We start from the raw sequence: 16,236 nt of genomic DNA on the forward strand, positions 1-16,236 counted from the left end.
GACCGACTTTCTTCTAACCTTCTCGGATAGAATCATACTAACAACCTCACTCAGCTTCAACTTCTCCTTTCTGACCGAGTTGCTAAATGTGGTCACTTAATCTGCCCAGCAATTCATCAACTGTGATAGTATCAGTAGGGCTTGCACTTCATTATCAAACATAATGTCGATTGAGATGAGTTGATCAACAATCATATTGAACTTGCTAGGATGCAATGTGAAGGAGTGTCCTTTTGCCATCTTGATCGGTGAGAGCGTCTTGACGATATGCACCTTATTTGTAGCTGACGGTTACTCGTACATCTTTGTGAGTGCTTCCATAAGCCCCACCATCATCTTCTCCTTTAATATGTTGTGGGTGACTGATTTTGCGAGCGACAACCAGATCTGCCCTAGAGCATTCTGATGCAGTATTTCTCAGTACTCGTCTATCTCCTCCTCCTTCTTTCCCTTGGCTTTTCCCATCAACGGGTGGTAAAGATCCTTCTGGTATAGATAGCCCTTCATCTGCGACTTCTAGTAAGCGAAGTCTGATATGTCAAACTTCTCAATCTTTGATTTGCTTTCTACTACCATAGTTCTCACACAGATCTTTACCGAACAAAGCTTTGATACCAGTTGTTGGGGTTAATTTATCGACAACCTATCAAATAACCTCTGTGTGATGTGACCTTTGGATCTTGTGACAAACAATTAGCAAGCAAGAAATCACAGCAAAATAAAAACTTTGTAGGAGAGAACAAATAAAAGGAGAGAACAAATAAAAGGAGAGAACACTAGATTGAACGAGGTTCGACAAACATGCCTAAGTCCTCAGGAGCCACACCAAAAATTTTCTTGATTATTGAAGAAGATTACAATGCCTACAAATGACTATGACTCTCTCTGATATCTCTCTCTTTCAAAGTATTCTCAAAACCCTCTCTTTTTCGTGTACTAACTCTCAAAAGGATGTTCAAGAATATATACAAACTCTAACTCAAACAGATTCCAAAACAGACCAAAAAAACAGTTTCTAACCGACCCGCTATCAGTTGACTGATGGAGGACCATTGGTCGACTGATGGGTCTTCATCGGTCGATTGATGCACTTTCATCGGTCGACTGACCAGGACAAATTTCCTGCAGTTTGCTTCGTGCACCTTTTCGGTCGGCTAAAGACACTGCATCAGTCGACTTACCAGAACAACTTTTCCTGCTTGTTTCTGTCAATGCCATCGGTCGACTGATGCCTCTGCTTCGGTCGACCGACCAGTGGGGTTTCTCCAGCTGTTGATTTTGTTCTCAGGTTTCAGTCTACACACCTAAAACCAACAGTGTCTTCTAAAGTTTTTTTAAAGCCTCAGGTTTGGAAGCAAATCTCAATAATAGCCAAATGTATTTTGGAGGAATGTCTCATGTAGACAGGCAAATTATATTGAAGCAGTGCAACTTTCTAAAAGGACCCTGCCTTTCAAATAATTAGGTATTCCTTTGGCCTCTAAATCACCTTCCTATAATGAATGCTTACCTTCGATCGGGAAGCTTACAAAAAGAATTAGAAGTTAGTGCACTGAATTTCTCTCTTATGCTTGTAGATATCTCCTAATTAGATCTTCTACTGCGTCTGTATAGTTACTGGGCCTCTATTTTTCTATTGCCTAAAAAGGTTATCAAAGTAATTGAAAAGATATGCAAGGATTTCTTATGGAGAGGTAAAGATAAGAGGGTAAAATGCCTTTAATTGCTTGGAAAACTATTGTACGCCTAAGGAACAAGGAGGCTTGGGTATCATTATATTCAGGTGGCTAACAATACATTAATGTTGAAACATTTATGGGAGATTGCTCTAAAATCTAACAACCTATGATTTATCTCATAAACTTGAGAGAGGGAAGCATATGGAGTATTCCTATGGGTTGTACTCATTCATATGGATTTAGGAAAATTTTAAAAGTGAGACAACATGCCTACTGAAAGGGTTGATACTGCTGGAGATGAAGTGAGATGGAGTGGTCTATGCCTCCATTTAGTGAAGAGCAGCTTACCCACGTATGCAGATCTCAATCGCTGAAGTAGGATGGAGGAAGTTAGTTTGGAGTTGGATGAATCTAGCTCAATACTCTTTTATTATGTGGTTGATCTATCGAGAAAGAAATTTAACTAGAGTTCAATTGAGGAGAAGAGCTGTTGACATTAATCCTATACGCCCGTACATAAGCTTCAAGAGGAAACTATTGGTCATATATTTTTTTCACCTGTGACATCAATAAACAAGTTTGGTTAGCTATTGCTGACTATATTCATGGTGGAGGAATACCAATTGCATGCTCTGCCATTTTTCCATGGGCCATTCGGAAGTGGGGTGGCGAGGGTAATATTTGCAATCTCAAAAGGGCCACACTAGCTGCAAGTTTATATTTGGTATAGCAAATGAGGAATGAGGTAATCTTCAGGAAAACACAACCTGATGTGCTAAGATGTGTTCAACAAGCCATATTCTTCTTGGAGATACAGCTAAGTAGAAATGACAAAATGGCAGATAATACTACTAACATTAGGTGGTATAAGAAATATAAAATTCAGCCTTAGTTCTTGCGAGTTTTGGAGATTATTAGCTTGTGGTGGATATGACGACTGTATGCGGTTTTTGGTGACAGTGTATGTATAGTCTTTTCTTTTTTGATTATGATTGGCGTCCTATTATAGAATGCGTACACATGTTGGGTTTGTTCTTCATTTTTTACATGGAAATGAAGAATGCTAACATTTTCTTGCCAAAAAAAGAAAGATCAGGTAGGAAAAGATGGAGCCACAAGATTCAATGAAGGGCAATATCCTACCTCAAATTTAAAAGCTCCGCTAGGTGAGCTCCTTCCTATGGCACTAGTAGCAAATGCTGCCCAACCTAATGCATTCCTTTTGCCTAGGAAACAAAAACGTGTCTCTACTGCTATACTGAAATGCAATTTTAATTTTGGTGATGTCAATAGTGTTATGGTATCCCCATTCTCCAAAATACAACTCACCAAACAACAGGCGGGTGTATTTCCGCAAGTAAGGCCCCCAACCAGCTTGGTGGCCCAAGCTCAGCGGAGATCCCAACTTAGCCGACTCGTCAAGATATTCTTCGTGACGACTCGAGAGACGGGACCCGTCCACTCTTTTGTCGAAGTCGACTCGTCTGGAACCCATTCGACCTTCTATTCAAAGCCCTACGAGGACGACTCGATTGGCGTTACTTCTCAGAAAGATAATATCCACGTGTCAGCGTCGCGGTCAACAATAGATAGGTCTCATCATGACCCTAGCCCTGATAGTCTCCATGACTTGTCATATCACATGGGCTCTGCCATGCCGCCCATCACTATCCATTCGATGCTGAGACGACCTCTCTGATGCTGAAGTGATCTTCCCCCAACCACCTACTGACACCCGTAAAGTGGATGCTGACACAATCATCAGCCCGTACCTCACCATCACTATTTCGTACTCGGTCATAGTGTCCAATCTTCCCTTCTCCTACGATATAAATACATGTACTGTTCACCTTTACCTTTAACAATTCCCAAATAAAGAAACAGAAGGAGAACTCTAAGTTCTGCTATTTCTCTTCCACTCAAATTCATCATCTAACTAGATCATTGGAGGTACAACGGGGGAACCAATCACCATCCTCTCACGAGTTTCTACATGCGCAGATTATTCAACAACCCCAATTCAAGAACTAGGCATAAAGTCGGAGAAGAAGACGATCCCCTCATCAATCTCCTCTACCTCATCGAAATTATCCTGCCCTGAATACATATTGACTATGTGATCACTAGTACATCAACAAATAGTACATAACTTTTACCTTCATTTTCTTACCAACTTATTGTCATGTCGTTCTGATTAAAACTTATATGAGAGATTTTTTACATATGCTAATTTACAATGTGTTTGAATTCCATTTGACATATATTTGTCCCGTTATAATTTTATGGTTGTTAAAATTAATTGGAGGTTAAATTTTTCTAAAAGTTGCTGCCGGTGCATGATTTTTTTTCTTTTGAGAAATATGTGTGATTCTATTGTATTGCTTCAAGATATAGCATCCAAGAGATCTTGGTTATAGATATGATTTGGACCATCCCAGACATCAAAAAAAGAAGTACATTTATCTCTGTAGGCATATTGAGCTAACATGTGCACAAAACATTTCCCGGGAGATGAACATGACAAATATAGAAACCTTTGAGTAGAGACCAGTAGTCACCGAACAGTCTCGAGAGATGATAGCGGTGCACAATGGCCCCATGGAACACGAGAAAAAGGTCAAGGCAATCAAATTCCATAATGATATCACTCCAGTCCTTTGAGAGTACAACGCACAAACCCACAATGAACACAAGGAGTTTTGACTCATGGGGGGATGATGGAAGACTAGAGGGGCAATACAAGAGTAGGTGGTGCCCCAAGAAATCTCAAATGATGATTCGAGCAGGAGAGCAGTCCATTTAGATGCAGCATCCACATTGATCTTCAAGATGCCGCTGGAGGGGGTGGCAATGAGGAGAGATAATGATAGGAAATATATAAAATAAATTTCTAAGTGCACAACTATCAAGTTATAGTATAGAAAATATCGATCCCACGAGGAAGGTGTTGTAGAAAATAATCCAAATTGCTTCCTAAGTTTTGTGTGGACCATTAAGAGTGACAATGTGAATATGGAAAGATATAAGGAAAGTATGATTATTTGCAAATAAAACAAAACTAGATTAAGATGGAGTAGGAAAGTAAAGAAATTAGAGGAAACTAAAATGAAGAAGACAAATAAAGAAAAAAAGAATAAAGAGAAAAATCACAACAAGTAAAAGATGGAAGAAATCAATTAGAGAAATGAGGAATCTGGAATTGAATTCATTAGTTGAATTTATTTAGGATTTATGAACTATTCACTTTTTATCACATTTTACATTAGATTTATTAAGCATATATTATCAAACCACTTAAGAAAAGTATAACCTACCAACTTATCATTCAAATAAAATAAACATTCATGAAAAGAACAACTAGATATTAATTCTAAAATTGATAAGCATAACCTCAAGATAAGCATAGATTATCAAATTCTTCTTCTACCAATTAGTTCTCTAGTTGATTATCCTAAATATGATCATTTTAAACACAAGAGAGCATTCCACAAATCATAAAAAAATTAAAATAATTTCATACAATTCTAGAATTCCCACAAGATTTTAGTCACGTATTTTGAAAAATAAAGAGATAAAATATAAACTAAAGAGCATGAAAGAAAGAGAATGAAAACATGAAAAAATAAATTACAAAAATAAAAATAAGAACAAAGAAATAAAGATCGAAACTATGAACATAAAAATAAATATTAACTACAAAAATAAAAGAGCATAAAAGAAAATCTAAAGTATGCAAGAAAATAAATATATATTACAAAATAAAAATGCAAGAAAATTATATAAGGCATTGAAATAAATCTAATCTACTATAAGAAAATAAAAATAAAATTCTAAAACATGAATATCTGAAGCAAGAAAATAAAAGAGAAAAAGAAAAATTTACATTGCACGAGGGTTCTAGCCCCTTAAAGGTAAATGTCCGTCTTCATCTTCATCTTTATCTTCATTTTCATTAACTAATAAAGAGAAGAAAAGAAAAATATAAAGAGGTAAAAAAAATTCTTCTATTAATTACAAACAAAGTTTATAATTTTGGATGGTCTTCTCAATTAAGAGTAACACTCCTCTCCAAACAGAGTTTTTACAAAAATTTTCACACTCCAACCCTCACTCTTTATCCCTATTTATAGAGTATTATAATCACTAATAGCCATTAGATTAAACTTAATGCCCAAGTTACACAAATTCATCCTTTGATTTGTAACTGCTTAGTACATATCAATACACATATGGACACCCATATTGATATAGGTATCGGTACTGGTATCGATACTAATATTGATAGTGGTACTGATACTAGTATTGATGGTGGTATTAATATCGATATTGATATCTATATCGACACCAATATTAGTACTAGTATCAATACTTTAACATTCCAGATGGCTTCATCTCGTCGAGATAGGCGATTTGCATATATTATATATTAGATTTCGCCTTCTGGATTGGAAGATAATGCTTTTTCTTTGCAACTGACCATACCGAATATGAATTTGATTTGGTTTTTTTTTAATATTAGATCCTTGTTTATTCGGCTTCTTTAGGCTATTTTACACAAATTAAGAGAAAAAAACATCATTAGTGATATCTTTATTTAAATAAAAGAGATAACGAGAGTATAAAAGTGTAATAAAACGTGATGATCAAATACCCTTAGAGCTAGACTTTTGCTAGTCCTCTAACAAAGAAAGAAAAGGAAAAGGAAAGAAAGAAAAATTCTAACCCATTTTTGCAGGAATCACGATTTTATTTAACGCATACAACAAGCCTTTAAACCCCTAGGTTATCCCTGGAGGATGAGTTGTAGTCTCATGATGGTTTATAGTGAATATACCCATAAAATTCTATTAATTTGTCAAGTTAAAGAAGTCAATGTATAATTAATTCACTTGATACCTTTAAATAATCTAATTATAGTTAGTTTTTTCTCAAGAAAATGTTTTTATATAACTCTTAAGTAAACCTCTTATAAAATCTTTTTATTATAGTTATACAAAACCAAGTTTAACTTAGAAATTTAATTAAAAATTTTGAAAAGAACATGCTAACTTTTTATTTTAAATAATTTTTAAGTCGCTTAATCAATTTATTTTTCAAGAAATATTGTTAATATTTTTTCTTTTTTCTTTTTTTACACACTTTACTTCTTGGTGATTTTGTTCTACTTTATCAGGCTTTCTAAGTGACTATATAACGAGTTTTGGACTAATGAATCCTACCCCCAATTGAGCTTAGACCATTAAGTAGGGAAATATTCATCGTGCTTAATCACTCAGTTAACTTAGGCTTAGTAAGATAGAACTATCTTGGATTTCGAGAGAATTTTTATTATTGCCCATTTTTCACACTCTTCTTATGCAAAGTTAGTTTTTTTAATATATATATGTGTATATGTATATATACGTGACAGGCCATAAAAATATACTGAAAGCACCCTAATGTCACTAGGAAAGAACCCTAGAGGGGGGGTGAATAGAGTTTATGCTAATCTAATCCGATTTTATACCAATTAAAAACTTACTAACAAATATATCCTAACAAGAATGATATATTATAAATATATGTGTATGTTAGACCCTAGAGGGGGAGTGATTAGGGTCTTATGCTAATCTAATCCGATTAAATGCCAATTAAAATTAATTAACAAGTTATCCTAGCAAGTATAAAATACAACAAGATATGTGAGCTAGGATAAGCAATATGAACAACAAGATATATCCTTAACAAAGAGATATAGGCAATGTATGTGCAAGGATATATAAACAACACAAGGGTAAATAATCTAAACAAGATAGTGGATGAAATAAATGAGTGATGCACAATTGGCGATATAAGATAAATGCAAAAACAAATACGCCAAAGACAAACTCAAACAAGCAATATGATCACGGAGTTCGGACCTTCCGTCCTACGTCTCCGCTCCCCACTCCCGGGGAGAAATCCACTATCAAACGGGTTTTCTACGTTCCCCCGTACAACATTTACACCACACACTCGGTTTTCTAGCTAACCGAAAACTCTACAACTCACACTCTTGCAATCACACTCTACACCCACTAAGTGTTGGACCTAGCCGTGTCTCCCTCAAGTGCTCGGTTACAACCTCTCCCTAGGCACGTCAACCGACGCCACTCCTCTTGGGACGATCCCCGACTCTCACCACACACTCCTCACTCGGTGTACAAGAGTATTACAAAGTGATTTAACAATTAAGCACAATATAGCAAATGATTGTTCTCTCTAACAAGGTGAGAACTCAATTAGGCTCAACTCAATGTCACACTATCCCACAACCCAATTATATAATGTATGCAAATACAATAAGCTCAATGGTTGTGTGTGCAAACAAAGAGTAAATCAAATCAAACTAAACTCAATATAAAACTAGCTTTAATAGAAATGATAATCAACAAATAATTATAAATAAAAGCTAGACTTGAGTTTAGGAAAACTTCTCTAGATCAAGATGGAGAGATGGAGATATGAAGCCCAAACAAGAAGATGATCTCCTCCACTTGTGAAAATAATCTTCAAACCAAACAAACACTAAAACTCACTTAAACCCTTGTTTAAAACTCTTTAAACTTGTTTAAAACATTTCTTGAGTTACCTTAGAGGTATGAGGGCATGGGGTATATATAGGCTCATGAAACAACCCCAAAAACCAATAAAAACACCCCCAAAACATTAAAATAAACAAAAAACAGAACTAGCTGAGATACTTGAATTTTGATGTTTTGACATAAACCAACTTTTGAAACTTTGTAAAATGTTTTTATAGACTTAGTAAAACATGTATAAACTGATATTGAAGTCTATAAACTAATAAGACAATATTTTCACAAAATTTCATATTCTATGCAATGTTTTTAAAAACACAATAGTAAATATGAAATATATGATTTCATATTATAAACATGTAAACCCAAAAACTATGTATGTATATATATAACTATATATATGCATAGAAACCAAAACTTATGTATATATATATATATATATATATATAACTATATATATATATATATATGAAGAAACCAATAAATGTGTGTGTATAGATATTGAGCTTAGAGTATATAACACACATAATATAAAATCTAAACTAAATTACCCAAGCTAGATCGTGATCTTCAATAAGCTCTTCTAGGTAATCTCGCGGATGAAGCTTTAACTTGGATCTTGAACTTTGAATAGCAAGGCTTCACCGACATTCCGCCAACCTCCTTTGGATATGATCGTTGAAGCTCTATTCCTTCCATCCTCCAATAACGTTGTTTGTCTACAATACATAGGAATACACAAACACTAGATAAACAACATTAGTAGTAAATTGTTTATAAATCATCATCAAAACAAGAAGGCCAACAGTGTAAGGATATACAACTAACATAAGGGTAAATAAACTACTAAAGTGATAGGGCAATATAAACAACAAGCAATTGACAAAGGCGATATAAATGATAAGCACGAAAATAAACGAACGCCAATGACAAACGTAAACAAACGATATGATCAAGAAGTTTGGTCACCACGACCTACGTCTCTACTGATTACCTCAATGAGATCTCTACTATCACAACCGAGTTTTTTACGCTCACTCGAATAACGCTTACACCTCACACTCGGTTTTCTAGTTCACCGAAAATTTTACAATCACTCATAATGTAAACACACTAATTACTACCTCAAGTGTTGGTCTCTAGCTCATGTCTCCCTCAAGTGTTAGGAATTACAACATCTCTCTAGGTATTACCACCTACCCCACTCCTCTTGGGACGATCTCGTTTCACACCACACACTCCTTTTGGTGTACTAGTGTATTACAAAGTGATCTACATAATTAGGCTCAGAAATCAAATGATCGTTCTCTAAACAAGGTGAGAATACAATATAAGCTCACTCTCAATGTCACAAACCCACAACCCCAAATTATACTATGAATGTAAATACAATAAGCTCAATGGTAGTGTGTGAACAAAGAGATTTAAATCAAAACTAAATTCAAATAAATTTTAGCTTATGGAAATGAAAATCAAACATATAACTAGCTAGATATGAGTTTAGAAAAACTTCTTTATAGATAACAAGAGAGAGGGAGAATAGTGAATGCTCAAACACCAAAGAATGATCTCCTCAAGCTCTTGTAAAAGTTTCTTCATAAACAAACTTAAACAAAACTTAAACACCCTTTAAAACTTGTTTAAAACTTTTCTTAATTCATTCTCTTAGTGATTTTTGGTCTGAGGTATGAGGGGTATTTATAGAAACCCCAAGGCGCAAGAAAATTAAACAAAAATATCAAAAAAATCAAAACTAGAACAGGCTGAAAAAAACTGACCGTTACAAGATCAGTCGACTGATGAGCTGACCGTTAGAGGTATTTTCTAGCTCATCAGTCGACTGATGATCTTATCGGTCGACTGATGACCTCATCAGTCGACTGGTCAACCGATTAAAACAAAACAATTTTTTTTGTTATTCCAGGTAATTTCTTTAGTCGACTGAACATATTCATCAGTCGATTGATAACATCATATCAGCCTGATTGAAACAGAAAATCTGATTTTTAAACTACCTTTAAAAATAGCAAACAAATTCCAAAAATTATAAAACTTTGGGAAATAATTGTAAACATGATAATATACATGTTACAAAACTGGTTTTCAAAAAAAAAATCTCCTATTTGTAAAATATCATCATTTTGCAAATATGTCCAAAAGATAAAAACATGAGATACTTGAATTTTGATGTTTTAACATAAACCAAGTTTTGAAACTTTGTAAAATAATTTTATAGACTTGATAAAAAGTATAAACTATAGTTGTTATGTCTATAACCATATAAACTAAAAACATAATATTTTTCCAAATACAATAGAATATGAAACATATAAAAGTGTATATGAAGATATATATTATTTTATATCTATATAGCTAAACCAAAATATATATGTATATATATATATATAACTATATATATACAAAACAAAAACGTGTATGTGTGTATATAATTGAGCTTAAAGTACTAACACACATAATATAAAAACCTAAACTAAATTACCCAAGTAATGATATTGATCTTCAATAAGCTCTTCTTGGTAAATTAGTGGATGAAGCTTGAACTTGAATTATATTGCTTCACTCCACTATTTCGCCAACCTCCATTAGATATGATCGTGAATACTCGATTCCTTTCATCCTCTAACTTGTTGTTTGCCTAGAATAAATATGATAACACAAACACAAGACGAACAACATTAGTGGTAAATTATTTGTTAAACATCATCAAAATAAAAGGACCCAACATATACCTCTAGAGTTGCAAGTGCACAACCAATCAAGTTATAGTATAAAAAGTTATCGATTCCATGAGGAATGTGCTTGTAAGAGAATATCAAAACCGGTTCTTATGTTATGTGTGTGACAATTAGGAGTGATGAATGTGATCGTGGAGAGAGAGAGAGAAAGTGAGAGTGGTTGAGAATAAATGTAATCAACAAGGAAAGAAAGAAAGACGGAGGGAAAAAATCAAGAAACAAATAAGAGAAAAAGCAAGAATTAAATGAAAAATTAAGAAAGTAAGAGATGGAGGATTCAATTAAAGATATGAGGAATTTAGAATTGAATCCACTAGCTAATCTCACTTATAAAATATAAACTAATCCCAAGAGGGTTCTAGCCTTGACATTATGGTCAATGGTCTTAAGAGTAAGGAATTAGATTTAAAACATTCTTGTGGAAATAAAAATTCTGGTAAGGTTATGCATGTGAGGGGTAGGCCTCAGAATAGGTCTAATAACCAAAATAATGCTAGTAATGGGGAATCAAGTAAGAAAAAAATATAAAAACTAATCCCAAGAGGATTCTAGCCTTAAGGCGAATAGTGTAAAAAAATAAAATCTAAACTACAAAATAAATTGCAAGAACTAAAATAAATTGTAAGAATTAAATGCGAGAATTTAAAGCAAGAAAATAAAAACATAAAAGTAAATCTACTCTATAAGCATGAAAATAAATCTAAGGTAAGTGGGTTCTAGCCTCTTGGCTATTTAAACAAGAAAATAAAGAAAGAAGATAAATTTATTAACAAAGATAAAATTTACATCCCAAGAGGGTTCTAGGCTCAAGGTGAAAGCAAATCTTCATCTTGATCTTCATCTTCATCATCAAATAAAGAGAAGAAAAGAAAAATATGAAGAGGTGAAAAAATCTTTTATTAGTTACAATAAAAGTTATTAAATTGGAAGGTCTTCTCAATTAAGAGTAATACTCATCTCCAAATGGAGCTATAAACTTTTTCACACCCTCAACCCCTTACTTTCTACCCCTATTTATAGCCTACAGTAATGAATGAGAGCCCTTGGATTAAACTTGAGCTCCAAGGCAAACAATTTTAGCCTTTGATTTCGCTACAGTAACAAGGTATTGGTAGTAGTATCGATATATGTATCGATACCGCTATCGATAGCAGTATCGATAACTTGATTTCTTTATTTCTACATGATTCTTCTCTTGGCTTGGACTTTTGGGCTTTGTTGAGAGATGAGATCTTGAGCTTTTATTCAATATTTCTTCATTAACCTGAAATTTAAGATAAAAATAATTATTAGTGGTATATTTATTCATGTAAAATAGATAATGAGGATATAAAATTATAATAAAAATGTAATTATCAATATGTGTATGTGTATACATATATCTTGAAAAATATTTAGATCAAGATAACTTGAAAAATTATTTTTCACTCTAAACTAAGCATGCAAAGATTTCATTACTTTAATTAAAAGTCTAAGTTAAGACTTTAATGAAGTATACTAGTTTGAAAATTATTTCGTAGAACATTATTTAGAGTTATCATAAAAGGTTAACTTGATATAAAAACTAACTAAATACTAGAGAGATTAAAAGTTTATCAAGTATGATCAATCATTAATTAACTCTATTAAGTTGGCAAGTGATAATTTTTTAGAAAAAAAAGAAAAGAAAAGAAAAAGTGACATAGAAAGAAGAGAAAAGAAAAAATTGGTAAAATAAAGAGGAAAAATGACTAGTCTCCACCCCCACGCCTAAATTTTGCATTGTGCTTAATGCAAACTCTATGATGCACAAAATAAAGTAGAAAAGAAATAAATCACTTATATTTATTCAGTCAATCTAGAACAATGATAAAAAAACTATAATTACCTTTGGTATAAGGGCGATGAAGTCAAAATTTTCTTCTTTTTCTCTTTTTTTATTTTTTTTTATTTTTTCATCTTCTTTTCATATCCCTTTTTTCATTTCTTCTTCTTCTTCTTTTTTCCTTCTTTTCTTCAAAAGAACAAGAAACTCTCACATGAGAGAAGAATAAATTATTTTTATTATTATGAGATAAAAAGTAAAGATGTAGATAAAAAGATTAAAAATAAAAAGCTCGTGCTCTACATCAAATCCTACTTTATTGCTGAAAATTCTACCCGGATTTTAAAGAAGTCTAAAATAATAAAATCAAAGATGTGTTTAAATTCTATACACTTTGAAGTTTTCAATTATTTCTACAACATTTGAATGTGGATAAGAATGGATTTGATGCATTTTGAATTTGTGATATTGATCAGGTAGAAAGCAAGTCTAAGATTTGAACTCAGGTTCCACATGATTAAAGGTTTGTACAACCAGTTCTTCTTTGAAAATTTCCCTAAACCCACCATTCATAATTGAGTTATGATAAACCGGTTGTTCTATATTTTCTAGGAACATAAGTTTATTAGCAAAAAGTTCTTCAAAATCAAGATCAGAGAAATTTATGTTCGCCTCTGCGAAAACTAGTTTTGATTCAAATTCTTCTAGTATCTTGATTTCATCACTAAAAATTTCCTTAAAACATGAGTCTGACTCACTTTTTCTTTGAGATAACACATCTCTTAAAGAATATTTGGATTAAGATTTGTTATTTCTTTGGTTTCAAAAATTAGTTCAACATGGATTAGTCAATTGGTATTATCCCTAATCCAAACTTACAGACACCAAAATAAATTATTTTTGAATTTTTTTTTTACTAAAAAGGAAATTAGGAAAAAGTTCTGAGCAAAACAAAGGTTAGTTAAGTTTTCTTCTTTTTTTAAAGGAAAAATTAAAAGACCTAAAAGATTAATGACGGAAGAAAAGAAAACTCAACTAAAACAAATAAAAAACAACCACTTTAAAACAATCACCCTTAATTCTAGGGTTAAACCTAGACTCAACTAGACTAGCTTCTAAGCAAAAACTCATTGAGTGAAAAGATTAAAGTTTACTCAGTCAGTCAGTCAGGTAAGGATAGTATTAGAGGGAGGTCACAGACCAATTAAGTACATCTTTCATTGCAGAGCATTTTATGTAACCCCTAAACATTATCTTAGACACCAAACAGATTCAAGTAAATTCAAACTAGTTTACTTAAGAATTTCTTGTACCTTAATGAGTTCAATTCCTTAGGGACCAATGTTTAATGAGTTCTAAAAGACTTGGTTTATATAGTGAGGAATTAGTGATTTGTGTGCTAAGGAAAGGGTGATGAAGGCTCTCATCTTATCTTGATTAGGGATTACTGCTCTTAAGAGTATTTTTAAATATGTGTCAAATCAAGATGCTCAAATCACTTGGTGAATTCTTACTAACTATATGCAACGTAATCCTAGGAATTAAAAACAACTACAAATGATGTAAAAAGAAAAATATTTTTATTTTTTTAAAAATTAGGGTCAACAAACAAACAAATGAGAGAGAGAGAGAGAGAGAGAGAGAGAGAGAGAGAGAGAGAGAGAGAGATCTTGTTTAAATCTATTATCTTGTTAGTAGTTGTTTAAGTAGAGGGTAGATTCTATTAGGGTTGGCAAAAGAATTTTTTTTGTTTGTTTTTATTAGCTCCTAATTGGCTCTAATGTGAAAAACCTAACTAGAGGGTGAAATTAAAAATACAAAAAAGAGAACTTAACTTTTTAAGAAAATCTTCTCTCTAATCTTCAACTTTCTTCTTCAAAGTTGTTTTTTCATATTAAAACACACAAATTAAAGAACCAAAATAGAAAAATTCTAATTGCAAGCACATTCCTCAACAACGGCGCTAAAAACTTGATAAGAAATAAATAAAACAAAGTTTCCAATACACAACTATCAAGTTATAGTATAGAAAGATGTTGATCGCACGAGGAAGGTGTTGTAGGAAATAATCCAAATCGGTTCCAAAGTTGTGTGTAGACAATTAAGTGTAATAATATGAATCAGGAGAGATATGAGGAAAATGTGATTATTTACAAATAAAACGAAACTAGATTAAGAGGGGAGTAAGAAAGATGAAAAAATTAGAGGAAAATAATATCAAGAAAATAAATAATAAAATAAGAATAAAGAGAAGAGTCACAATGAGTAAAACATGAAGGAAATTAATTAGAGAAATGAGGAATCCAGAATTGAATCTACTGGTTGATTTCATTTAGGATTTATGAACTATTCTTTTTTTATAATATTTTATTTTATATTTATTAAGCATAGACTATCAATCCACTTAAAAAACATAACCTATCAACTTATCATCTAAGAAAAATCAACATTCATGAAAAGAATAACTATATATTAATTCTAAAATTCATAAGAATAATCCATCGAACCACTCAAGATAAGTATAGATTATCAAAATTTTATTTTACCAATTGGTTCTCTATTTTATTATCCTAAACATGATCATTTTAAGCACAAGAGAGTGATCTACAAATCATAAATGAAATCAAAATAGTTTCATATAATTTCAGAACTCCTACAAGATTTTAGTTATATATTTAAAAAAATAAAGAGATAAAATCTAAACTAGAGAGCATGAAAGAAAGATAATGAAAATATAAAAAAATAAAAACTAACTATAAAAAATAAACACAAAGAAATAAAAGTCTAAACTATGAATATAAAAATATATCTAAACTACAAAAATAAAAGAGCATAAAAGAAAATATGAAGTATGCAAGAAAAAAAAAATCTATACCACAAAATAAAAATGCAAGAAAATAATAAAAGAACATGAAAGTAAATCTACTCCATAAGGTATCAAAATAAATCTAATCTACTAAAAGAAAAGGAAAATAAAATCCTAAAACACGAATATCTAAAACAAGAAAAAAAAACTTACATTGCAAGAGGGTTCTAGCCCCTTAAAGGTAAATCTCCATCTTCATCTTCATATTTATCTTTATATTCATCAACTAGTAAAGTGAAGAAAAGAAAAAAATATGAAGATGTAAATTTTTTTAATAATTACAAATGAAGTTTATAATTTTGGAAAGCCTTCTCAATTAAGAGCCACTCTCCTCTCCCAAACAGAGTTTTAACAAAAAATTTCACACTCAAATCCTCACTCTCTACCCTTACTTATAGAGTATTATAATCACTATTAACCCTTAGATTAAACATAATGCCCAAGTTATACAAATTCAGCATTTGATTCGTAACAGCTTACTAGGTATCGATATGGGCATAGATACTAGTGTCGATACCCATACCAATAGAGCTATCAATACTAGTATCAATAGTGGTATCGATACCTACAT

The sequence above is a fragment of the Asparagus officinalis genome, chromosome 1 (genome assembly GCF_001876935.1).
Source record: "Asparagus officinalis chromosome 1, Aspof.V1, whole genome shotgun sequence".
In the NCBI taxonomy this organism is placed as follows: domain Eukaryota; kingdom Viridiplantae; phylum Streptophyta; class Magnoliopsida; order Asparagales; family Asparagaceae; genus Asparagus; species Asparagus officinalis.